The sequence below is a fragment of the Crinia signifera genome, chromosome 5 (assembly GCF_055691185.1).
Source record: "Crinia signifera chromosome 5, ASM5569118v1, whole genome shotgun sequence".
NCBI classification, from domain to species: Eukaryota; Metazoa; Chordata; class Amphibia; order Anura; family Myobatrachidae; genus Crinia; species Crinia signifera.
Genome location: NC_139221.1, coordinates 34,259,048 through 34,285,776, shown reverse-complemented (window position 1 = coordinate 34,285,776; position 26,729 = coordinate 34,259,048). Strand labels below are relative to the sequence as shown.

Sequence of the window (26,729 nt, the reverse complement as noted above, 5' to 3'; positions counted from 1 at the left end):
TATCACACTAAAATCACGACATACTGTAAAAGTTGTGAAAAAAGAGAGAGAGAATAGCGGCGAAAAGGGGAACAAAACGACAACTGAATACCCCCCAATATGTCTAAACATTGTTGTTCACACAACCATACCAGGGGTACAGACCCACCGACAGGTTCAAGATATATCGGCCGTTCAAACACCAGACATATCGCCTAGTGTGTACACCCAGCTTTAAATACATCCTGAAAGAAATCAATACTAATGTGGTATCTAAAGAGTGATGAGTATTAGTGAGCGTTTCGTACTAAATATCACCATTTATCATGTATACAGTGATGAAGTGTTGACATGATAGAAGGTTGACATGTCTTCCTGGTTGTCCAGCACGTTCTTACTTTATCATTGTTGGCTGCCGTGGCGAATCAGATCTGCAGTCCTCCAGTGTTCCGGTAAGTACATTTTCCTTATACCTAACTCTACCTCATCTGAGTTCATCCCTTTAGTAAAATAATCTTATTTTTGGCGGTTTTCCCCCAAAAAATGTAAAACTAAAAAAAATATTTGAATAAAACTGAAATTGATTTATATTGGCCCGAAGATCCAAAACGATCTCTAAATTATGATTCATGCCACTGTTAATACAGAAATCCTTTGTCTAGTTCAGAGGTTCCCAACCTTGGGTACAATAACCCCTGGGGGGGTACTCTGCAGACCAGTTTGGGGTACTTGAAAATAATATTGTTAATTTTGGCTCTGACGGGTGGAAGCAGCAGCATTAATTCTACAGGCGTTAGCAGGAACCCCGGAGACAGTACACAGCCAGCGGCCAGACGCAGAGGGACCCGATCCCTGACCACACACTACTCCTCCGCTACTCCTTTAAATAAGGACATGCTTATACTGTGGATTTTTCCAATTGAGAGGAGTGGTACTCATAAACGAAAAGCCTAATCAAGGGCTGCTACGGGAAAGAAAATCTGGCCTAATTGGTTTACAAGTTTAGTAAATATAGTAAAGTCAAGCCATGGTTTAAATAACACTTAACATCTTATAAGTTGATCTACATTAGATTTTTTAATAATCAGCAGTATGTTAATATTCGATTACAGGCACCCGGATACCAGCCTGGCCCCTGCAATTGCCGACTAAGAGTTGGAGAACAAATGTCTGCTCCGCATTCTGAATGGGTCCAACCTGACCAAAACCAATACATTATATGGTGTCAGGAACTGCAACGCCCATTATTTTAATTAGCAGTTGACGAGAGCCTGTAACTATAATTATGTGAGCCAATGCACTAAAGGCCGGCACAGGATGGTACTCGGGAAGATAGAACATGTTCCTGCCAGTAGATGGGCTGTCCTCACTTTCTTTGATACTCATCAATATATTACAAATGCAAAGATTATTAGAATAATAGGGGAAAAAAGGAAGGTAAAAGGTAAACACAGAAAAAAAACAATACATCTACCAAGAGATGATGGATGCTTGTACTGCCACTGCTGTGCCCAGCATTGAATGGGCATTTTTAGTGGGGACAAAAAGCGATTGGTGGCAGCTTATGAAGTGCTGGGACAAGCCCCCAGTAGATGCTGTGCACTACCATGTGGACCGATCATGACCCAACTTGGTGTAGCCAGACGGCAACAACCGCAAGATGTCATGAACTGCACCAGAATAATGTTGGGAAGTTCAACAGTGGTTTGGAACACATTAAACTAAAGGTGACCATACACTACTGTAAATTTGTGGCAGTAGCGTAGAGCCATCCGAACTTCTTGAGCCACCCAGGACCTTCCCGGCCCTGAGGATCGCATGCGGTCCTTCTGCATGTGATGTATCGCATGTGACTCATTCCCCACCACCGGTAAGGAGGTCTGAATCAAAGGTCGGATGTGCAGGCAGGTCCGACCACCGATCTGATGCGCACGGGACCGCGCATCGGATGTGATGTCAAACACATGAGATTTGGGCCAATTTCACCTGATTTCTCAGCCCGACTCATCGGAACCGGATGACACCGGCTTAAATTGCAGAAGTGCCTTTAATCAACAAAATGACTAAGGTACAGGTAACACAATGGGTGCTGAGTGCCTTAAGGGAAGACGCAGTTACTTTTGAATTTTATTTATTTATTTTTTTACATTTTGGACTATGCAGTAATAATTTATTGAAATAATAATCTGAATACAAAAGGGTTAATATAAAAATGTTTCCTTATGTTTCGTTTCGGTATTCTTTACCCTCTAAATGAGTACATTCACATTATGTTTCTGGCTTTGATTCTGAAGCGCCCCATCTGCATACTGCATTGCTTACAGGCACATCTCAGTCATGCAATAACTATGTCACAGCTCATATATCAAATGAAGACGAAGAAAAAAAAAATCACATTCGAGGCCACACAACTCTCTATATATATTCAGAGTCTTCAATTCAATTTAAAGTAATCCTAAGGGAGCAGTCATTGCACCTCGCTGCTCAAACCACCAGAAAACACAGAACGCAACTTAAATATCAAACGTCTCCCTGCGCAAAAGCGAATGACAACTCTATTACAGAAACTGGGTTCTGGAAGTCTCGTTACTTCACAAAAACAGGTGGAAAAAAAGAAAGAAAATGAATCTTTTGTGGACTCAACAAATCCAAGTAGCAGCTAACAGAATACGGGATAAGTATTAAATCACTTTAAATCACTAATAACACCAATATAATTATGTGGTATAAATCAATCGTGCACATTACTAGTATTATGTCATCATCTTAAAAACTAGTCCTTAAAATAAACTTTAAAGAGCCACAACTATTTATAAACCACCAGTGTTTGAACCAGCATAAACTAACTGGACTGGTGGATGGAAAAAGTACTGTGACTCAAAACAGCGAATCGGATGCTATCTTCGTGCTGTAGTTCACTTTGCAGAAGAACAAATCTGCTTGGTTGCTATTAGTTACAGCAGCTTTTACTTACAGTGGTGCTTATAAGTTTACATACCCTAGCAGAATTTGTGATTTTCTGGCCATTTGTCAGAGAATATGAATGATAATTTACAAACTTTTCTTTCACTCATGGTTAATGGTTGGGTAAAGCTGTCAAAAAACTGTGTTTACTCTTTTTAAGTCATAATGACAACAGTAACTACCCAAATGACCCTGATCAAAAGTTTACATATCTTGGAGATTTTGGCCTGATAACATGCATACAAGTTGACACAAACGGGTTTGAATGGCTACTAAAGGTAACCATCCTCACCTGTGATCTGTTTGCTTGTAAATCAGTGCGTGTGTGTATAAAAGATCAGTGAGTTTCTGGTCTCCTGAAAGACCCTTGCATCTTTCATCCAGTGCTGCACTGACGTGTCTGGATTCTGTGTCATGGGGAAAGCAAAAGAATTGTCAAAGGATCTGTGGGAAAAGGTAATTGAACTGTATCAAACAGAAAAGGGGTATAAAAAGCTATTAAAAGCAATTGAGAATGCCAATCAGCAGTGTTCAAACTCTAATTAAGAAGTGGAAAATGAGGGATTCTGTGGAAACAAAATCACGTTCAGGTAGACCAGCAAAAATTTCAGCGTGTCCTGCGTCATTGTACTCAGCGTGGATTCTCTTTGTTATCCTGAACTACTCAAACAGCGCAGTGTAATTCACCCTTGTATTTTCTATTGTCCTCACTGGAGCCCAGCAAGCTCCTGTCTATACTTGCAGCAGTTGAGTATAGTTGTATTATCACTTTATAAACCACAATATTCATTTTCATTGAACAGCACCAGAGCTCTGGAGAGTGAGGGTTCACACGCTCTTCAGAAGAAAAACTTTTCCTTTTGTCTGGATTTTCTAATAAATAGCAAACCGAAAATACTTATCAGTACTACATGGGAGCCATGTTGCGTACCTCAGAGTATACTTGGTGGGCTGTTGATCAACAGATCACAACTTTAAAACATCTCATGTAACTTTGCAGATGCGAGATTGACAAACGACGCAAGCAAGCTGTGCAGTCCTATTTCTGCTGTGCATTCAAATGTTTGCCGAAAAATAATTCCTATCGCTGTGGCGGGCCCAGAAAAAAATAACTGGAGTGCATTATAATAATTAGGGAATTTGGCAACAGAGACTATGAATATACAAGATTACAGTACTAGATCTGTGGTTGTGTAGCCTTCCTCTGGGGACCCCCCCTCCCCACCCCACCCCCTCATACACTCCACTATACTTGCTCACATAATTTCTACAGCATAGTGATAGAACATTGTGTGAAACCTGGACTGACTTTAGAGTTGTGCAGAGAAGCTGGTGAACCACAGCATTGAGGAATACATGTAAAGCAGATCTGAGATTATGCTGAATCTCACAGACTATCAACGTTGGAGACTGATTAGTAACCAGAGTAAGTAAATGCTGCTCTCTGACATGTGTCTTCCCTGCCACTAATGAATCACTTCTCATCACAGTCAGAAACATTAATGCACTTTGAAATCGTGAGAAATATAATCCAAATTCCAATGGGCAAAATTATAAATCTTCGTGGTATATATATATATATATATATATATATATATATATATATATATATATAGTGTGGTATCACTGTAGGCTCATCCCCTTGCCATGCCTCTAATCATCCATACCACCATCACAATTAACATGTGGCAAGTATGAATATAGCAATACTTCTGGGCAGAATACAGAACCGTACCACAACTTCAGATCTTTAATAGGTTGCCGTGTGGTTATCTTTTTCAACAGTTCTCTGGATGGCAAGCAAACATGGCTGTCCCAGAGTCACAGTATGACACGTGATGGCACAGGATGAAAGGAGAGGAATGATGTCACTGTGCATAGGGCAAACACAGGGTCCATCTTAGGGCCAAGTCCTTTACAATACAAATATTGGGCGACTCCTCTTTCCACTTCATGCAATTAAAGTAGAACTGGAAGCCCTAAATTGGGCCTCTCAGACTTATAAGAAAGAAAAAAGTAATGATGTAAAAAAATAAAGTAATCTTTATATGATTACAGTATTTTTGTTAGCAACAAATATTTCGCCATCAGACACGCATGATCACTGAACATCTTTGCTATACAGGTTCTCCCATGCTTTGCAGGGGGAAGAAATAAGGGGAAGATGTCACAGTGCAACATCCCATGTGAAATCGAACCCCATCTTAGTAAATTTCCCCCTACAACTTAGGGATAGTACAAATAACAAGGATGGTGTAATGGACGGCATTATGTCAACAATGGAAAGGTCAAAAGTGAAAAGGGTCGACATGAGGATTGTTTTGCGGGTCTTTTTGAGGCGCCATGTATTGATGGGCGGATTTTCATACCCTCCCATCCACTACAGCGTGGTGGTAGAATAAAATAGTGTGCCAAGCACAGCGAGGCACCGCGCCCAAAACTCACGTCGACATTTTGATTATTGACCTCCCCATTGTCGGCCTAATGCTTGTGTAGACCATATCCAACCCTGTCTACTTTAGCCATGTCGACCTATAGCAGGTGTCGACCTAAGCCATGTAGACTTTCAGTGGTCAACCCAATTATCTTAATTGAGTCAACCTATGACCCATACCCCTATGCATCTAGGGCAAACTAAATTGCCCAAGTGGTGCTTATATGCTGCAAAATTCTATGTTTATAACACACAAGTCTTATAAAGGATAATAAAAAGTAAAAAAAAATCCCAGAAACCCTTATTTGAAGAAGGAAGCGTTTGAAATTACACCGTCTGGTCTTCCTAGAATATTAGATGCTGAAGAATGGTTTACGGAAGCATCCCCTGTCTCCTGGTACACCCTGGACAAGAGTCACTTTCAACTATTGACTTAACTAGAAATGCCTGCATTGATACATTCTTAAAATAATCCAGTACACATAAAATATGCTTCTAGCTGTAAAGTCAGCCTCTTCCTACTGACCCAAAATGCCCCAAACAAAAAACAACAGTGTAAACACTTCCAGATTACACGCATCAACGTAAATGAGTCGAACCATTGCTTACTCCATACAATATGGCCAAGCCATCATCGCAATCAAACATGCACAAAGCAGGCATGGGAACGTCTGAAAGCAACCTGTGCCTTTGATTATTGCAATCCCTTCATAAAAGATAAGGGAAAGAAAGTAATGATCTAAAATACCAAAAAGAAAAATAAGCTTAAATATAAAAACTTTCCGTCTTCTTGCCAAACATGTTTCTTGGCTCAAGTAACTAATGAATAAATATCAAAGGACCGCATGGTAGTTAAGTATATTAAAAACAAGCATATGACAACCAAAAATGGCAAGTATATTCCCTAAGGAATAAAAATGCACTCAGAGTGTGTAAGTATTTAAAAAAATAATAAAAAAAACATACTTCTTGTAAGTAACCCTTTGTTTTCTAAATAAGAGAGACCTATGGCCAAATGTATCTGAACTCCATCATGTCAATTTGTATTACATCCACGCTTGTTATCAAAGATTCTTTTGGTGTGCTTTAAGAAACAGCTGCACATCTATAATTAACATTCAAGGTAATATTGCAAGTTACAGGGGTATCCAATTAAATTTTTTTTTTTTTTTTTTTCAGGCAGACAAAACGGCCTGATATTGTGATTTATGACCGATAGTCATTATCACGCTATCCAATTAGAGGCAGTTTTTTATATTTATTTAATAAACACCCACAATTCTGGGATAACACATCGGATAGGGAGATTATCCCGCATACCATGTGTAATCGCAACTCAGAGAGTCGTATTTTTTGCAGATTATGCTTTGGCTGCTTATCAGATAGTCCGGCGGATGTATAAACAGAGGTAATATAGTGCTACTAGGATATACCCGTTAGTTTTCCAAGTATCTGAATTATGATCTGCTCTATAGGGTAAAGAAGCAAAACAAAGCCTAACAGGGTCTTATTCAAACCGGATAGCTCATCTGCAAATTTACAGATGACTGCGAGTAGTTGGCTTCTGCCCAGACAGAATGAAAACCTTCTCTGTGTTAGAGCGGGATTCAAATAGTGGCGGGTGCCTATTCAATGTGGTCTTTCCCAACAGCATCGAAGAGGCATCTTGGCAGAACGGTACCGACTTTAAAAGCATTCATGCTCGTTTTGCCCAGAGAGGCAGTGGATTGCAGAGATGATGGCCTTATCTCGACCATCCACGGACATTACCGCCCCCTTTTCGTCATTCGGCAGACGGGACAATAACAGGCAAGCAAATCGAAAACTGGCCAGGGTCCGGACTGTCCCGGGATTGGCTACCTTCCTAATCTGCAAGTAAATAGCTAAAGTTTTGCTGTCCACCATCCTGTCGTACATCCGTATGCAATTCATCCACTATCGAGCTCCTCTGGGACAGGAACTGATGTGGATTCAAACTTCTCTGCTTTGTAATAAGTACTGTATAAATAAGCAGTAAAAAATAAAGAAATTAAGAATCTAAACATACAAATAGAGTGAGAAGAGATTCGGAATAGGCAATGTGACGACCTTAGAAACGTGAAACCGTTCAATATCACTGAAATGGCACCGTTATAGTACTGTACACATCATACCTACGTCATGTATGTGCATAATGAGCAAATTACATAGCATTCCAAATAGCTAGGAACTCATGTATTAATTAAAAATGACAGGTTAACAAACAATAAGCTGAAATATACAAAATCATACAACACACAGAATCTTCTACATCTTTATTCCATCTTAACTTCTGTATCCTAACAGCATTTGCTAACTAAAGGGGCCTACACATGAGGCGACATTGCTGAGCAACCAGTGATGTGTGCTGAGCGGTCTGTCAGAACTAATCACCGGGCGATCGTGACGCGTGGGGCAGCGCATCGCCATCACTACGACCCCTACACACCGAGCAATGTAGGGGCATTTTCTAAGCGATCTGGTGAGATCGCTTATAAAATGTCCTCAAATTGCCTCTGTGTAGGGACCATATGATTTTCAATTAACTCCTGCTCCTTAATTAGCTGGCAGAGGTTACCAAAGAGACACGTCGCTGTTGTGAGCCGGTGGTAGACAATCTGTGCAAGCAATCAAATGCTTGAGGGCAAAGGTTGAAGAGCAATTTTAAAGGTGCCCATACACGGTGCGTTTTGCAGGTGCATTGCGGTGCGTGCTCCCGCACACATCTCATTGCTCAGTTCAAAAAGTATGTGCTGCACATACTTTTTGAACTAGCTTCAGATCGCATCACATCGCATGCAATGCAATGTAGTCGAAAACACATCCAAGTATTGTACCATGCAGGGGCACCTTTAGTGGGGTGACGGATGACTGACAGTCAGGATTCAGACAGTCATTACACCGACGTCAGAATCCCAACTGTTAAAACCCTGACACTCGGGATCCCAATGGCCACCGACTATTCGCCCTCGTGGGGTCCACAACCCCCCATAGAGGGAGAATAGAATAGGTGGCGAGTGGAGATAAAGTACCAACCAATTACCTCCAACCTATGATGTTTTAGGCTGGGTTTGAAAAATGAAAGTTAGAAGCTGATTGGCTGGTATTTTCTCCATCTACTTTATCTCTCTTTAAGGCTTTGTAAATATACCTCTTATAGGGTTATTTAATTAGTCACGTTTTTTTCTAGGTGCAAAAAAAAAAAAACAGGACTGTGTCTTTGTATTCAATTGTGGGCTCTTCATAAGTTTTTTTTCGCCATATTCCGCCCATGATTTTTCATCTTTTTGGGCGAAAACACACTAAAAACTGTTCGAAAACCCCTGCAATATTTTCCGAAAATACACGAACACTCGTGTATTCACCAATCCATGTGTTTCGAACCCGTGCACAATTTAAAGCCTATGTGAAAAATCAGCAATTTAATAGAATATGTTGAATCGAAATTCAACCTAAAGAGTGGTGAAAAATCGTCACCAACTGAACACCCCTCTTAGTCGCATTACGTACATCACATACGAAGGCTCTTTGTAAGCCTTTACCAACTTTTCCTACATTTTAAGCGTTTGCATTGGTGGGCATTTGTAAAAAGTCATTTTTATAACTAGGGTCTAAAAAGAGTAAAAACAATTATAAATAACATTTTGCTCCATTAATCTTTTTTTTTTCTTTTAGGAAGAATATGACATCACCTACATGTTCAGAAGTACAACAACTGAACAGGTGAAATTATCTAAGTAGCATTTTAGCCGTATTGGAATTCCAGCACCGGCACACTGAAGTTGACCAAGCGACAGCTGACAATCACTGCCGACATCACATCCCCGACCCTAACACTGTGCACAGAGCAGATACAAGGCCAGTCGTGGCGATTCTGATCATGTGTGACCCTGCTTATCTTATGAAAGGCTAATACTGATCATTTACAGAATGTGACATTCAGCAGGGCTGTTCGTAGACACATCCACCCTGCATTACGCAGTTATCATAACAGTCTGGCCTTTGCACGAATGCCTGTGACATGTTTGATATGCCAGATCACTTGTCAGCTGCAGCAGAAACGCAGGGCAGAATATATGTAAGTGTGACTAAAAAGCAGTAATCAGGCCTCAGGGGTCAGGTGACATCATAAAGAGATCCTGGCTACGCTGTTTTAAGTTTATGATGTCACCTGAACTCCGCTCAATAATTAACAGATTGTAATTCACAGCTACCTCATTAATTCTGTGTATAAATAAAGCTGGCATGAGGGGCAGTGCCAGTTCGTGTCAGCAACCAAGGGGTAAAAGGGGGGGGGGGCTTTCCTGCAGGGCCTCCTTTTAGAGCAACTCAACAGCTGTATTAAAAATTAATCAGCAGAGCATTTCCACTCTGGAAAGATTTGTAAGGAGAGAACACCAAACTCGTATATCTATTATAATGAGGCTGCAACACGCTGCTTGTGAGCCACTCTTCTGTAGGAGGATAGCTATGCATGAATCTAGAACATATAACTGAGCGTGCCCCAAGATGGCTGCCTCACCGCTTACATGCTCCTGAATACATTCTTCTAACTGCCACCTGCGGAACTGGACAAATCAATTCGCTAGGATTATGTGGTTATATCATGTAATAAATATCATGTAATAACAATCTATTCGAACGAGTGCTTGTTTTGAGGACAAGTACCACAGAAGAGCTAGGTAGAAGCGTGGCAGACGTAGGATGTCCCAATATGACAAGCCACGTGACCACATGGACAGTGTTAAAACTACATTTCCAAGAGATTCATGCCCCTAGAACTTAAAAGACTTCAAAAAACAATTTTACTTTACTGCTGAGATAACGATATCCCTTACTTATACCCCCCCGCCCCCCAACTATTAAATTAAACAAATCAAGCTACTGGTATGAAGTAGGGATGGCCATTGACAATTCAAAATCAATAGATGGTTTATGGCCGATGTAGAATAGTTTTGCCATTGATGGGGGCAGAACCAGATGTTTTCTCTCCTTCGATGGCAAGCATAAAGGAATTGTTGTTTTTCAGAGTATAGCCCCACCCCTGGAACCTGTGAAGCCCCGCCCACAGGTCAATCAATCAAAGAAAATGGATGACCATCAATAGGTGAAACCATCGATGGTCATCTACTGCATTGCCATCGATGGCAATGGCAAAGATTGCCATTCCTGGAATGAAACGAGCCACGTGTGTCTATGTGCTCAACATATAACAAAACATATACATCACTTTAGTATATACTTTAAAGTGACATTCAAATAATAAGATCTACGTGTCCACAGTCAAGAGCTCACATTTAGCATTTTCCTTCCAATTGCGGATGGCCAATTCTACTCGCAGCCCCATTCCCAAAGGCTACGAGCATAGTCAGCCATCATGGAAGCTGCCGGCCGCAATGGGTTCCCAGTGCTTCCGCACTTCGTTGAATTTGCCTATTACACCCAAAGGGTGTAAGTATACCAAACATGTTACACAGGTGACTTTATATCAAGCTTTAGATCTTTTAATAGGTTGCTTTTTGATCACTATGCCCCTTTCAATAACTTTCTTTCTGGACGGCAAACAAATATGGCTGACACAAGGACACAGTATGGTCACGTGATAGCGCACAATGACAGGAGGGGAATGACGTAACAGTGTACAGAGCGGACACAGGGCCAATCCTTTAGGAAATGGATCATGTGTGACCAGGCTTGCTATTTCATGCATGGCTAGTGGAACTGGAACCCCAGGACTTGGGCTTTTAGATCCACAGGCGGTGGGGGCAACATAGATTGAAAAATATAATCAATAAAAAATTTTTTTTTTTTTTTAATATTACAGCTGAAAAAATGCTTTATCTATGGATTCAGCATTATTTTCACCAAATATTTCCTGCTATCCTCACCATGAAGGAGGCAGTTTCCCTATGCTGCTTACAAGTATTATATCCCTGGTATTACAGCTGCGTCGGCCTACCCCAGGGCTGGGCAATTGTGGCCCTCCAGATGTTGATGAACTACACATCCCAGGATGCTTTGCATTAGTTTTGCTATGTGGCCATGCTGAAACTGATGCAAGGCATGCTGGGATGTGTAGTTCATCAACATCTGCAGGGCCGCAATTGCCCAGCCCTGGCCTACCCCATAAGCGTACAGGGATTCCGCATTGATATGTCACAATCTGACAATGCTGGCCTGTCCCATTACCGATGCAGACTGCATGTACACTGACCAGCATTAGCATTTTTCCCAGTTTTGTCACTTTGTTTGGATTGCTCACAGTATGAGTGATTTATTCAGTGTGTCTTTTATGCACTGTTTTTTTTATGGCCCATGTTTATTTCATTATGCTTCCAGAGAAACTCGGACACGTTCTGCAGCAGCCTTCTACTCTGCTAATTTATTAGGAGGATTAGATATAATTGTTCTGACAACAGAGGCCTTTAATGTTCTGTTTTCTGAGAGCATTAAAAACAAGAGAGGCATTTTCAGGCGGTAATTTGCTTTGTACTTGAAATATGGCCGCTTGCAACTTGTACATGGTTTGTTTGTTTTAGTAGGCCGACTCGCTGCTTAACCCTTTGTGTGTCAAGGGAATTTGTCAATATAGGTGTGAAAATCGCCAAGCGTACCTTTATTAACCCTTTGAGTGCAAACGTTGCTGTCAGAGATCCTCAAAATTTCTGTTAAAAATGCCAGCGCCGCTCCCAGCGACTGTTCTTTTTTTGGGTGCAATATTTAACGAATCTTCAATTAATTGACTTTGTCTGTATTTGTAACGATTTAGGCTAAAAGAGCCCTCGCAGAATGGTCACCACACATGTGGTCAGTAGGTCGCACATGCAAGGCAGTATGGTGGAGACACAAAATAGAAGTCAAGTTGCCAACGAATGCTATCACTTAATTTCCTACACAATAAACAGTGACAAGCTCCTTTCGGAGTCCCTGCCTGCATGCGTTTTCAATATAAGCATGTGGAAGTTTATATACCTGCTGTGAAGACTTTGGGGATAGTAGTAAGGCAGTCAGTGCCGGGAGGAGGCGGTGGTTGACCAGGAGGAGGTAGGAGGTGGTGTGTGACTGGAAGAAGTGCTTCCCTGTTCCCCCCCATCCACAAACACATCCAGTAAAGTCGGTGCTCAGTACACCTCTCCTTCCCCCTCAAGCGCCAACCAGTGAGGGAGCATCTGAATAGCTGGCATTATGGTAGTGATAACATAGAGCAATTTTTTCATTTTATCCCGGCACTTTATGTGCTCAACGTAGCAAAAACGAGGCCTAGGCTATATGGTTCAAACTAAATTCCTACCAGTTTAATTTTAATGCAAACCCTATACTGCTTGGCAGTGGTGTAAGGAAAGGTAGCCAATGCCAAATACTGGACACCTCCGTAGGTTCTCCGCTAAACTCTCTGAGAAATGTCACAAGCCGGCTCTTGAAAAAAGAAATTGGATACTCTATGGGCAGTATTCAATGAGACCAATTCGCCATGTTTTATGGCAAATTTGTGCTATTTTCGCGTTGGAAGGTGATTTTTTGTGTCAGAAAGTGAATCATCCTATTCAACGTGCACTTTTCGCCGTCTTTTTAAGTGATTTTTGCCATATAGCAAATCACCACCTTTTCATGGTGAAGTGGAATGGGAACTTTCGTTTTACATTTGGTGTAAAAAAAAAAAAAATCAGGAATTTTATTCTGTGAATGGGCATGTTATTTTTATTCATGTGCACATGAATATATATTTAATTAAAAAAAATATTATTATTTTTTACACATAACAGCCAGCAGGGAGCCGGGAGCCTCTCATTACATATGCACGATCAGCAGAAGTAAATACCCGGTCCCCTGCTGGCTCTCCCAGGGGGCAGCTTGTGCTGCCTGGCTCCCGGGGAGCCCTCCTCCCCTCCACATACGTTCTGGGGAAGGCAGGGAGACTTCCATCTCCCTGTTTGCCGCCGTCCCCCGGCTCCCTGTGGGATGCCACAGGGGTTAAGATTCGCCGTCAGGGGCAGCGAGCCCCTGCAACGTTGAATACGGAGATAGCAGGGGGACAGCGAGGCTCCGGAACACGGCGACTTTGCAGCGAATCCTAAACCGGATTCGCTGCACGCCGAGATTATTTTCATTGAATACTGCCTATGAATAAAAAGATAATGCTTCCGTTAACGGTCTAGGGCAGAGGCAGCAGAAAAGTGAGCATTAGCACTTTGGGGTGCTGCCAGACACTTGCAGGGGTGCATCATGTTGGTAGCCTAGGGCTAAATTGAATTATCTATAGTCAAAGTGATAGGCCAAAACAGTGCTAGAGGCTGCCAATCATTAAACATGTGGACAATCAGTAGCACAACTGTCCATCACTATATAAACTGACCCTAGGAATGACAGGTAGGCACAATCAATAAAATAACTTTTATCCAACAGGTGCAATGAAAAATATGCTGAAACCCAGGGGCCCATGATTGAAGAAAATCTGGAACCATTGGGTGGCCAAACCTGACCTCAAGATTAACCAACAGTTCATGTATATCAGGCAACCTGTGGATATATAGTAGGAATGAATTCAGCATATTTGAAAATGTGACAGTTAGTAATGACTACAGCTGTGCACCAGCTAGGTGACCTGGGAAATGTGACAGTTAGTAATGACTACAGCTGTGCGCCAGCTAGGTGATCTGGGAAATGTGACAGTTAGTAATGACTACAGCTATGCACCAGCTAGGTGACCTGGGAAATGTGACAGTTAGTAATGACTACAGCTGTGCGCCAGCTAGGTGATCTGGGAAATGTGACCATTAGTAATGACTACAGCTGTGTACCAGCTAGGTGACCTGGTAAATTTTATCGTTAGTAATGACTGCAGTTGTGCACCAGCTAGGTGACCTGGGAAATGTGACAGTTAGTAATGACTAAAGCGGTGCCCCAGCTAGGTGATCTGGGAAATGTGACAGTTAGTAATGACTACAGCTGTGCACCAACAAGGTGACCTGGGAAATGTGACAGTTAGTAATGACTAAAGCGGTGCCCCAGCTAAGTGATATGGAAAACATGGACCAATAGATCTTATGGATCAGTTTGGCCACTCTTGGTCTAGGGGCATACCAAAAAGTACACCTAACTAACTAGTACATGCAAAAAGATGGAGGTAGTTTTATGTCTTACTCTTACCCTCGACTCTGCTTTGTGGATTTACAGGTTACATTAGGGCTGAAATCCACTAGCGAGGGTCAATGTAACTTGGCGTAGAGTGGTATTTTGGCTAAATAATGCTAATCTAGTGCCTGATTCGGCCTATCACACAAAATAGGCCTATGCAATTCACACACGTCTCTGCGGCTAAACGAGCTACTCAAAGTCACCACAAAAAATTATCTAAATGTCCGATTGCGTCTAAATGGGTGCAAGTGGTTCGCAAGTAGAATAAGTACCCTGTGAACACGACGTGCAAATGTCACACTCCCACCCAGGTAGGTCCTCATAGCTGCATTTAGAGATGCAACGGCGTTGCAGATGACTTATCACCCATAGTTGCAGGTTAACCCCAGCCATGGAACAAGCACAGCGCAAAAACCAGAGTCCAAATCCAGAGTTGCACAATATAAATTCATGGAAAGCTGAGGCCAATTAAATCTGGCCAGGACCACGCAAGCTGCATAACCCAAGTTTTACAGCATTTCACATCTTTACATAATGACTTAATTAACATTAACACCAATGAAACCATGTGCTCTAATGGCAGAAGACACTGTACTTGCTTTTGGACAAGACCGCACTCAGAAAAGATATTAATCCCGGTTTATTGAGCACAAACTCTTCCACGGAAAATAATGTTTGTTTAAAGGAGTAATCTTATACAGCATAAAGGGCCCTTATGATACACCTTCATTCGCGGATTAATAGCTGCCAACAATCTTTTAAATACAACAGTACAGGAAGCTTAAAAAATAAAATAAAAAATGGTAGCCACATGGGAATTGATTTCAGAGGAGGCAGAAAACACGGTTATATCTGCCAGCATTCCGCACAGCTGTATGTCACCACTCCCGACAATTACCCCGCGAAAGAATATAACTTGCCGTTTTTATTTTTTAAACCTGCGCAAATAACCACGACCTTGGCAACGCTCCGGGAGTTAGAACACAGCTGGCACATTACGTCGCAAGGAAAAACGTTTATGTCATAGCAAACTCAATGATCCTTTTTGTTTGTCACCCTGAAAACACAGGCAAGGGCGCTTGCCCCAAAACTCCCAGGGTTCCTGTAATCCATTTTTTTTTTTTTTTGGTCTTAAGTGGTTAAAGAACTATGCGGCTACTCCGGTCTTTTTTATAAGCACACCTGGGAGGAATAGGGAATCTTGTTACTTTCCTCAGCGTTACCCTGATGTGGTTTGGACCAGATGTTTAAGTCTTACACTGCGTAGATTTTCTCCTCTTCTTCCAAAGCACAAGCAAAATAAGGGGAATATTTGACTTCACTCCACAAGAGACCTATTTAATAGTTTGGCGGTTATGTAAGTAAAGGTAGCTTGGCTAACCCTATGTTGACGACATACAGAACGACATGATCCTAATGAGTTGGAAAATATTGGCTCTCGTGAGGATCAACCAGATGCTACTGCACTGAGAAAAGCTACTGTATTATTGAATTTCATTTTTATGAGGTAAAATTTATTATTCAAACCATTAAGGTATCCCAAATGAAATCTTGCATAAAATAGTTTTACAGTTCCTATCTGGAAAGTAGATTTCATTTTTACATCGAGACACCATTTGCAGCAGGGAATCGAATCCCATGACAATTGCCCTGTGCGCGAAACCTGAGGCCTGCAAATAGTTTTCCCTCAGACAAGCAATGGATTAATGGTGTCGAGCTGTCAACAAAATAATGAACTAGGCAATAGGGGGGCATGATTTTGGAAGTGGGGTTTGGTGTAAAAACTCGTCAGGTAAGTTTTGCACGTCTTAATTCTCAGGGACAACCTGTTTTTTCAATTTATCGCCCCCCTCAAAAGAGCACTAAATATCAGCGTCAATGTATCTGGCTTAGCTAACGATACCTCATCATAATTCCAAAAAGCCCCAATGTGTTAAGGTTCATAATCTAGGATACTGTAAATATATTAGCATGAATATGTATCTCGGGAGCCGTAAAACAACACAAATGAGTGTCCAAAGTTCTAGTTAAACCAGGGCTGGGCAACACCGGCCCTCCAGATGTTGATGAACTACACATCCCAGCATGCCTTGCATCAGTTTCAGCATGGTCACATAGCAAAACTAATGCAAAGCATCTTGGGATGTGTAGTTCACTAACATCTGGAGGGCCGGTGTTGCCCAGCCCTGCGTTACACCCAGATATGTAAAATTTATGTAAATGAGATCAGATAGAACACAAAAAAGTGCCAGAGGTTCCCAACCTTTTTTCTCTCCCATACCTCTTTATTAGGCTCTTCTTTTATTAATGAGTACCACTCCTCTAAATTGGAAATATCCACAGTACTTACGAGTGGAGTGGAAGTGAGCGGTATGCGTGTCCTTATATTAAGGAGTAGCGGAGGAGTAGTGTGCGGTCAGGAATCGGGACCCTCTGTCTGTCCGCTGGTTTTGTACTGTCTCCGGGGTTCCCGCTAACACCTGTAGGAATGCCACTGCTTCCTCCACCCGTTTGAGTGCAGGCCAGATGATCGCTGATGTCTGAGGGCAGCACCGTTACTTACCAGTGGGATTGCTGGTCTGGCAAAAGAATGATGAGACGCTGATGACGCTGCAGATGGAACTGTAAGTGATGCGATGTGGTTCATCTCCATGGCAACGGGAGATGACTTCCTCTTCTGCTATTACCAATATTACTTTCAAGTACACACAACCAGTCTGCAGTGTACCCCCAGGAGTACACCTACCTCAAGTTGGGAACCCCTGGTGTATTCTATCGATAATGATGTATGATAACTCCAGTCCTCGAGAGCTACCAACAGTTAACGTTTTCCAGGTCTCCTCAAAGACTGATACGTGAAGTATTTAGCTCCACCTGTGGATCATTTACAATGTATCAGTCAGTAATGAGTGCACCTGTGCGCTAGATTGGTGATCTAGTAAATGTGAACTGTTGGTAGCTCTCAAGGACTGGAGTTGGCTACCACTGCTCTAGTGTGTATGGAGCTTTAGGTTTCTCAGTATCCTAGGCAAAACATCAATCCACTCCCCCTCCCCAGTCCCACATTGCCACCAATAAGTTCCTTCCAGCCCCTCAAGTGAAAGTGTGAAGGTGGCCCCTCAGAAGTTCCACAGCCGCCACCTGTATTAAGTACAACAAGAATGTCTTCCTAATAGACATCCTTGACCTGGTTAGGCAGACTCGTGACTCCGATTCTCACAGTCCAAAATCCCTGCTGGTTGCTGATAACATGTACGTAAATGAGAATGTGTGTGGTGGTATGAGAATAATTCTATGCATTACTGTATATAAATGATAATAAAAAGCTACCAGCATTACCAGAGGTCAGAGTGGGGCATAACAGTGTATATAGAAGATATTGTGGATAAGGGTAAACAAGTGGAAAATGTTTTAATTTTATGGGAATTTTATATATTCACTCTACCCCTCACCATGTGGCAACAGATACATTATAGTTTAAAGCACACTAAGGGGGGTATTCAATCATCGGGGAGATGCCCGCCGGGCCCATTCAATGCTGTCTTCCCCGACAGCATTGAGCAGGGTATCTCGGCAGAAGGCACCTGACATCACAAGCTGTAGGGCTCATTCTGCCGAGAATGGCCGGGAAGTGACTAGCTGCCAGCTGCAGCTCACCTCTTCCCGGCCGCAACTCACGGCCACACCCCCTTCTCACTCTCCGGCAGGCAAGACATTGAATCCCGCCTGCATGTTCTCGGTTGACCTGACCGAGAATGGGACAGGGCCGTAACCCTCACATTGAATACCCCCGTAAGTGTAGACTTGCTGCTCAGGATCCACCTGTCCTTTTAGTTTAAAACTATGGGACTGGTTGATCGCTTCTCACTCTACCTCCATGTTTCATACGGTGTTGGACAAGGAATGCATTACTTCTGTTTATTATTTAACATATTCTTGTATTGTATTGTTACATATATCTTATGTATGAACATTATAACAGGTGTGTTTATTAAAATCGGTGGCATGCTCAATTCGCACTGTTGTTGTTACACAGGTTTGTCTTGGGTTTCAAATATATCTGTACAATAAATTTGTCTCAAAATTCACGTATATGTGTGCTCCTTGAAATAAATTTCTAAATTGGTACCGTGTCTCTTTATTTGCTCTCAAAAGAAGTTATATCAATGGTCTTGCAGTAAATGAAACATAAATGTCAAACATCACACATCAATCATCAATATTGCAATGTGGTTATAATTCCCATAGAAAAACTGTGATAAATCAGTAAATTGGTGGTTAGGACAGTTCTTCAGTCGACTTGGTGTCGTCAGATGATGTCAAAATAATATCAATTGGATATAATACAGTACAATAGGTTTCCAAAATTATTGATACAATGAAGTATCTGGTCAGGTGTTGACTGTCACTGTCGACACACTGTGTGTCGGTCGACACCTGTTAGTGGGTGGTGTGTTCAAATATGGCGGGACCTAGGATGTAAATAAGAACACTTGGTTTTGTTCTTAATATAGGGGTGACTGACACTGATCTCAATGAATAGATAGTTAGAATAGTTCTTTTAGTCGACTTGGTGTCGTCACATTAGATCAAATAATATCACGTGAATATAGTACAATAGGTTCCAAATATATTTATATGATATCGCGTCAGGTGTTGACTGTCACTGTCGACACACTGTGTGTCGGTCGACACCTTTCAGTGGATAATATACTTAGAAAACAATTTATTTATGGGAAGTGTGCGTGTTTTAGGAGGCAGTATTCACACTTCCAGTCGGCAAGCAAAGATTTATCGTGCAAACTGTGTATACAGATAAATGAGTTGAGTCCCTTCAGCAGTTAATTTGCTGGTGGGTCAGAAACGTCATTTTTATTGTAACAATTGTTAAATAGCAATATTTTTACTTATGGTACACAGTAATAGATGTTTTATTGGCGGACTTTAGAAGTGGAATACAAGTGACTCAATTGTAACTGCTGCCATAGGTTGATTAAGTTTAATATGAGGAATGGATTGGGTTACTGTCTCCCAAATCCGACACTTGTATCTGCTTACAGGAGCTCTATCGCAGAGATCCCTGTGGCGTATGCCGCACTAATACTGTGATAGCAGCGGGTCTCTTAGTCAATCAAGCAGCTCTATGGCTGTATGCTAGACCCCTGTTTAATCAGTATTACACAGGGATACGTGCTTGCTTTGTAAGTGACGCGCTTCAATGGCGTGCCAGATGCAGAGGCTAATAGATTTGCTGTACTACCGCTGCTGCCCTTCTGCAGGGTGGGGGATCAGCAGCTGGTATAAGACAAAGTACAGAGAAACCTGTGGGTAAAAGATACACAATAAAGATACAGTCCTAAATAATGGCGAATGAGCAGGCACCACCGCTAGCCAGCGCGCGCTTCGCCTCCAGCTTTTTCAAGCGAAGCGCGCGCCGGCTAGTGTCGGATTTGGGAGACAGTAACCCAATCCATTCCTCATATTAAACTTAATCAACCTATGGCAGCAGTTACAATTGTTACAATTGAGTCACTTGTATTCCACTTCTAAAGTCTGCCAATAAAACATCTATTACTGTGTACCATAAGTAAAAATATTGCTATTTAACAATTGTTACAATAAAAATGACGTTTCTGACCCACCAGCAAATTAACTGCTGAAGGGACTCAACTCATTTATCTGTATACACAGTTTGCACGATAAATCTTTGCTTGCCGACTGGAAGTGTGAATACTGCCTCCTAAAACACGCACACTTCCCATAAATAAATTGTTTTCTAAGTATATTATCCACTGAAAGGTGTCGACCGACACACAGTGTGTCGACAGTGACAGTCAACACCTGACGCGATATCATATAAATATATTTGGAACCTATTGTACTATATTCACGTGATATTATTTGATCTAATGTGAGGACACCAAGTCGACTAAAATAACTATTCTAACTATCTATTCATTGAGATCAGTGTCAGTCACCCTTTATTAAGAACAAAACCAAGTGTTCTTATTTACATCCTAGGTCCCTCCATATTTGAACACACCACCCACTAACAGGTGTCGACCGACACACAGTGTGTCGAAGTGACAGTCAACACCTGACCAGATACTTCATTGTATCCAAGGGCGTAACTACCATAGGTGCAAGGGGTGCAACTGCTACGGGGCCCAGAGCTGAAGGGGGCCCATTTCTGCAGTGTAAGTAATGTTTTACATACATTTATCACCATCAGTTGCTAAATAGGGGGCCCTTACAAACTTTTGCTATGGGGCCCACGAATGTCTAGTTACGCCTCTGATTGTATCAATAATTTTGGAAACCTATTGTACTGTATTATATCCAATTGATATTATTTTGACATCATCTGACGACACCAAGTCGACTGAAGAACTGTCCTAACCACCAATTTACTGATTTATCACAGTTTTTCTATGGGAATTATAACCACATTGCAATATTGATGATTGATGTGTGATGTTTGACATTTATGTTTCATTTACTGCAAGACCATTGATATAACTTCTTTTGAGAGCAAATAAAGAGACACGGTACCAATTTAGAAATTTATTTCAAGGAGCCCACATATACGTGAATTTTGAGACAAATTTATTGTACAGATATATTTGAAACCCAAGACAAACCTGTGTAACAACAACAGTGCGAATTGAGCAGGCCACCGATTTTAATAAACACACCTATCCTTCCCCTTGTATTCACGTTTCAATGTTCAATGTTACATGTGTGTTTGTCATATTTCGCTTAGTTTTAGTTATTATTTAATAAAAGTTAAATTTTACCTTATTTAAGGACCTCATAGGTGCACCCCACAAGGACATACCTTCTCTCTCTCTTCCAAAAAGCTAATTATTTTGTGTCCAGAGGGCGCACACCTCCCGCAGTAAACAAATATATTCTAGGCTTACGCCATTTGGTTATTATTTAGGGGGGTCCTATTCTCCTCACTAATGTAATGAGGATCCTGTGCGGATGACCATCCCTTCTTTCTGTTGCTCTTGAACATTATAACACTTTCAGATGATAATTTTTTATTGTAATGATTGCAATTTTTTATATCAATTATCTATGATGTCTCGATAAAAAAATTAGGTACTTATGTATTATCTGGGTTTCCATGTTAAATGCACCCCATTTTTTTATACCCCTACTATCCAACTACGCATGGAGTTGATTTTATACAGTGTGGCGAGCGCAGCGAGCCCCGCGAGGGGACGCGGTCTCATAAGAAAAACGGTAGCCCAGATATTAAATAAGTACCAAATTTTTTTTTAAAAAGTGTGTATACACACACACACACACACACTAAATCTCCACTAACTTTTCCCCCTTGGAATAGATGAGATGAGTAAAATATATGGAGCATTCAAAAAGGATTTAAATATTATATAAAGCGCAACGCAGAAGGAAAAACTACTTCTTGGGTTAGAACGTCATCTGACCTTCTACTGCTGTACATTGGGCAAGCAGCAGTGTCCGGTCACAAAGTAGCCTTTAGATGGAACATAACTGTTTATCTCTTGTGGTTTGAATTAATCAATCTTTTGGCTCAAGATACAGAATTACAGCTGCAACAACAACAACAAAAGCTTGCAGAGTATTCCGCAGACCTTTAGAACACACATTACAAATATGTCTCCCCTTCAAAGTTTGCTTATACAATTTCCTGCAGCAGATTGGTATGGCATACAGCTAAACCTTAAAAACCACCGCAAGCTGTCAAATATTACATTTGATGTATGAGGGACCTGACCCCACAGCTCTGAGAAGAAGTGGCATAACAGTGATAACACCACATTACTGAGGACACACAACCCTTCCACCTGCACAGCGGAGGCAGTCACGTGACCCTGTATCAGTTCAGCACCAGAAGAAGTGGACAGTGCTTGTGATGTGCCAGGAACTCCTAGTACCCCAATGGACTAATATCACTTGAAGAAGTACAATGATGATAGCAGCATAGCAATCAGTGTCCAGTGACCAAATGTAATGCATAGTTTTTAATATAATGTAACCTGTAATTTTTTACCCTGTTGAATATCACAGAAGAATGTTCTGATACTAATAGCACAAAGGGGTAGATGTATGAAGCAGTGATAAGGACAGGAGAAGTGAGCCAGATGAGAAGTGGCCCATATCAACCAATCAGCAGTGAAGTAACATATACAATTTGCATAATATAAAATGATACAGAGCAGCTGATTGGTTGCATTGGCCACTCCTCTGGCTCACTTCTCCTGCCTTATCACTGCTTCATACTGTACACCTACCCCTAAGTGACTGAGGGTTTCTACATTACAACAGGACATGAAAAGGACAAATAAAATATCTAATACTAATAGTCTGTTTCCATAGACATTATTTTGTGTTCTAGTATACTTGTACATCGCCCCTGCCACCAGCAGGAATGCACACATATACTGCAGCTAATTCAAGATGAAAGCAATTTCCCCAACAGTTACTGGAACGTGTAAGGAGACCAGACCACACAGAGGAAAATGCATAGAAACACAGAGTACATACAAACTCCACGCATACGGGCAATTCCCCCAAAAAAGTGGACATGGGTCATGAAAAAAAAAAAAAAGTTGGTATATTCAAAATATGAATATACCAGTGCATCAGTCATAGTCTATAGTATTATTTAAAAAAACGGTTGGTAACAGTGTGTCACATGACATGCTGCCATTTTGTCTTATTTCAGTAATGGTTCCAGACACTGATTGTGACCACTGATTATCGATTGATGTTTTCTGAAAACAAGGGTAAGAAACTTGGATTATTGTAGTATATAACACAAGTTGAGGACATGTACTGAAAGAAACTATATGTTGATAATCAGTATTTCATGTGGTTTTAGGTTAGTCAAAGAGTTACATATGGCACATATTAAGTGTTACATCCGTTACGTTTTTTGGTATTTTTCCATATTTTGTTTAAAAAGATGAGTAAATGCATGATATTTACCGGATCTCTAATGGTTTATGAGAGGGTAAAAATTCCTTTGACATTTGTTCACAACTGATTACCTTTGGCAGTTCTGTACTGTAACCTATGTAACATGCTTAACGTAACGGACGTAACATAGTTTGTTACATGTGTTACATTAACAACATATGCCCGTCAGCGATTTTCCCCTTCAGAGCGATTTTCCCGGGGGTGAACGACTTTCCATAACAGTACGCTATGGAAAGCCATCCACCTTTTTTAATACTAGCAGATGAGCAGCATCCGCTGTCTGTGATGCAGGAGCCTGCATCACCGATACCTCGGACACACTGGGCGGATTTTGAGCTGGAAGCAGCTCAAATGGCAAAATGGAGCTGCTTTCAGCTCAAAATCACCCAGTGTGTATGGGCTCCTCTTGACGCAGTGGCATCACTGTGAAGCCTCTTGCACACACTATAACGCCCAGAGTCCCACAAAGAACGTATAGAACCAGGACTGTATACAAACATTTAGACTTGTGTTTGCTTTGGGTCCACTTCAAAGTTGGCTGCTGCATTCAGAAGCTCTCATCGTGTCTTAAAAATAAAATAAAGATCTACAGAAATGCTCATTAAACTACTGCCAAAGCGTTCAGGGTTTAACAAGCATTTGTCGGGGGCGCGTTGGACCAGCTGCCAGAAAAACTTATTGTGTCATTACCATCAAGTGCTGATTAAGCAGCCATGAAAGGACAGCAAAGCGAAGTAGAAATGTGGCACTTCCGAGCTGTAAAAACACAGAGCAGAGGTCTAAAGCTCAGGTCTCCCTTCTGTGAAAAGGCAGCGGCTGGTATCTAAGGAAATATAAAGTATCCTCCACTATTCTGATCTCTCTTTAATATATAATATAGCTTTATACATTTATACACCATAGATAAGATGAAAAAGGTGCTGGTGTCCATCTGAAATCACCCCCAGCATGCAGAAGGTCCTGAAGGTCTAGAACGCTGCTTTAGGAGTTTGGTGAAAAAAGTTCTAAGCTGCAGAGAACAGCATATCATTCAAATCTAGGGATGGCAGAGGTTTACCAATGGTTTTGACCAATAGCAACTGAATTTCCATTTCATGATGGAATTCTGATTTACTCTGCCATCGAATGGAGATTTGATGGCAGATGTGATGGAGTAGAGGTGGGGGTCACCCAGTGTGTAGGGCGCAGTCAGTAGATGAACGCACAAACTCAGGGGTCATAGGACAACTTTATTTTGTGGCTTGCTACAAATTAGCGGGTCAATACTGGGCAGATCATTCAAAGACAGTATTCTTACCAAACACACGGCCATTTTGTCAGTATTGACTGAATTGGACAAAGGAAACTTATTTTCTAAGCAATAAACTCTCTTAGAATGTCTACTTCTGTTTCAGAGAGCTGGGAGGGTGACGTCAACGGAGGCTGTGCCTGAGCCGCCGCTGGGAAATGAGAGCATCTTCCAGCGCTGGCTTTTCCATTGCAGTGAATGGGTCGTTACCCGTTTACACTCCACCGCGATCCGGGTTGAACTTGTATTCAATCCTGTCCACTTGCCGCTGGGAAATGAGAGCATCTTCCAGCGCTGGCTTTTCCATTGCAGTGAATAGTACCCATCAATGGTGTGCTGGATGGCTGACAGACAGTTGGGATTCCAACAGTCATTACACCAATGTCAGAATCCCGACTGTTAAAACCCTGACACTCGGGGTCCCGATGGCCATCGGTTATTCTCCCTCGTGGGGGTCCACGACCCCCATAGAGTAAGAATAGAATAGGTGGCGAGCATAGCGAGCCACTGTGCCTGCAGCGTGGCGAGCACGCAAGGGCCTTCGTTGCGCACCCCACGCTGTCTGAGTCCGGCTAGTCGGGATCCTGACATCCGGCTAATGACTGTTGGGATCCCAACTGTCAGTGTTCTATACCACACCCCATCAATGATACCCCTTACCCCATTTGCAAACCAGGATAAAATGCACGGCCTGGACATCCCCCTGAATTGAATTGCCCCTTGTTAGCTTAGAAAAAATACAATATGTACAGTCATTACACATATGTTTGGAAAACTCTAGATCCTGAAGATTTGGGAATGAGCAAACCTTTCACGCTACAGAAACACTTCATTTATCGTGACTCTTAAAATGCAAACCAATAAAAGAAATAGAGTGAAATATTGGGAAAACATTTGTATGTCGTTTGGTTAATACCCACGGGGGTAAAATGAAAAAGTCACACTTTTCAAAATGGATTTGGATTTGTTGAACTTTCGGCATTAAGGTATACACCACAGTAAATGTGTCCATCAAACGCCACCTGCTGGGCACCAATTACGTTTTATTGTTTAGTTCACACGTCTGCTGTTTTGTGCATAATATTTCTGGGTCAATTAATCGACAAATCAAAGGTTTTCCAACAATTTACATTCTGTGCTCGGGGCCTCTAAAACACCGGAGATATTTTTTTCCATTGAGGAGCACTTAACCCAATATATGCAGCTTCGTTCCCATTAAAATGGTTAAAAATCTAAACCTACACCCAACTAATGACCCTTTATCCTCCACAATACAATTCTTTATAAAACATTTCTTAAAGCTGCAATAAAAAAATTATTTTCTTTTAGCAATTTCAAGACACAAAAACAATATCGCTCAGATAACCACAATCAGATCCACCAATCCGTTGGCACAATCATAGAAATTGTACAATGACAAGAGCCTATTAAATTCTGCTGAAATTCAGCTTGAACATGAAACAGTTTGGCTAAAAACCCCTAACAAGGGTCAAAAAATAATAATCATAATAATAAAAAAGACGGGTAAACAGACAGTTTTTGCTAACGACATGCATTATCGTTAACGTTATTTTCATGCATATTGTCTAGTGAGTAAATGTGTTAGCCATGCGTGCTCCCACTAGTCATTTACGACCCCGTATGTTGTCTGATCCTGAACATATTGTCAACGACAGCATTCTCCTGATGTGGCCACGGACTATATCTTTGAAGACATTTTTTTGTGAAAATTTCCAGTTTGCACAAAAGATATATCTTTTGTTCCGGAGTTCCGGGGAGTTCAAAGGAATCGTTAAGGATATCATTTGTGGAATATATCGTCTAAATCGTACACCGCTTTGTTCCAAAAATAAAGGAAGAGGGACCAAGCTGTGATCGATTGTATTTGGATCAATTGAAATCCATTCATCACATCGTGGAACATTTATTAAAATGTAT

At 41.4% G+C, this 26,729-nt stretch overlaps 1 protein-coding gene across 6 annotated transcripts in view; it reads right to left on the bottom strand.

Moving 5' to 3' along the window:
- Positions 1-26,729, bottom strand: part of VPS13B (vacuolar protein sorting 13 homolog B) — a 790,826-nt gene that overhangs the window by 597,510 nt on the left and 166,587 nt on the right. The window lies entirely within an intron of this gene.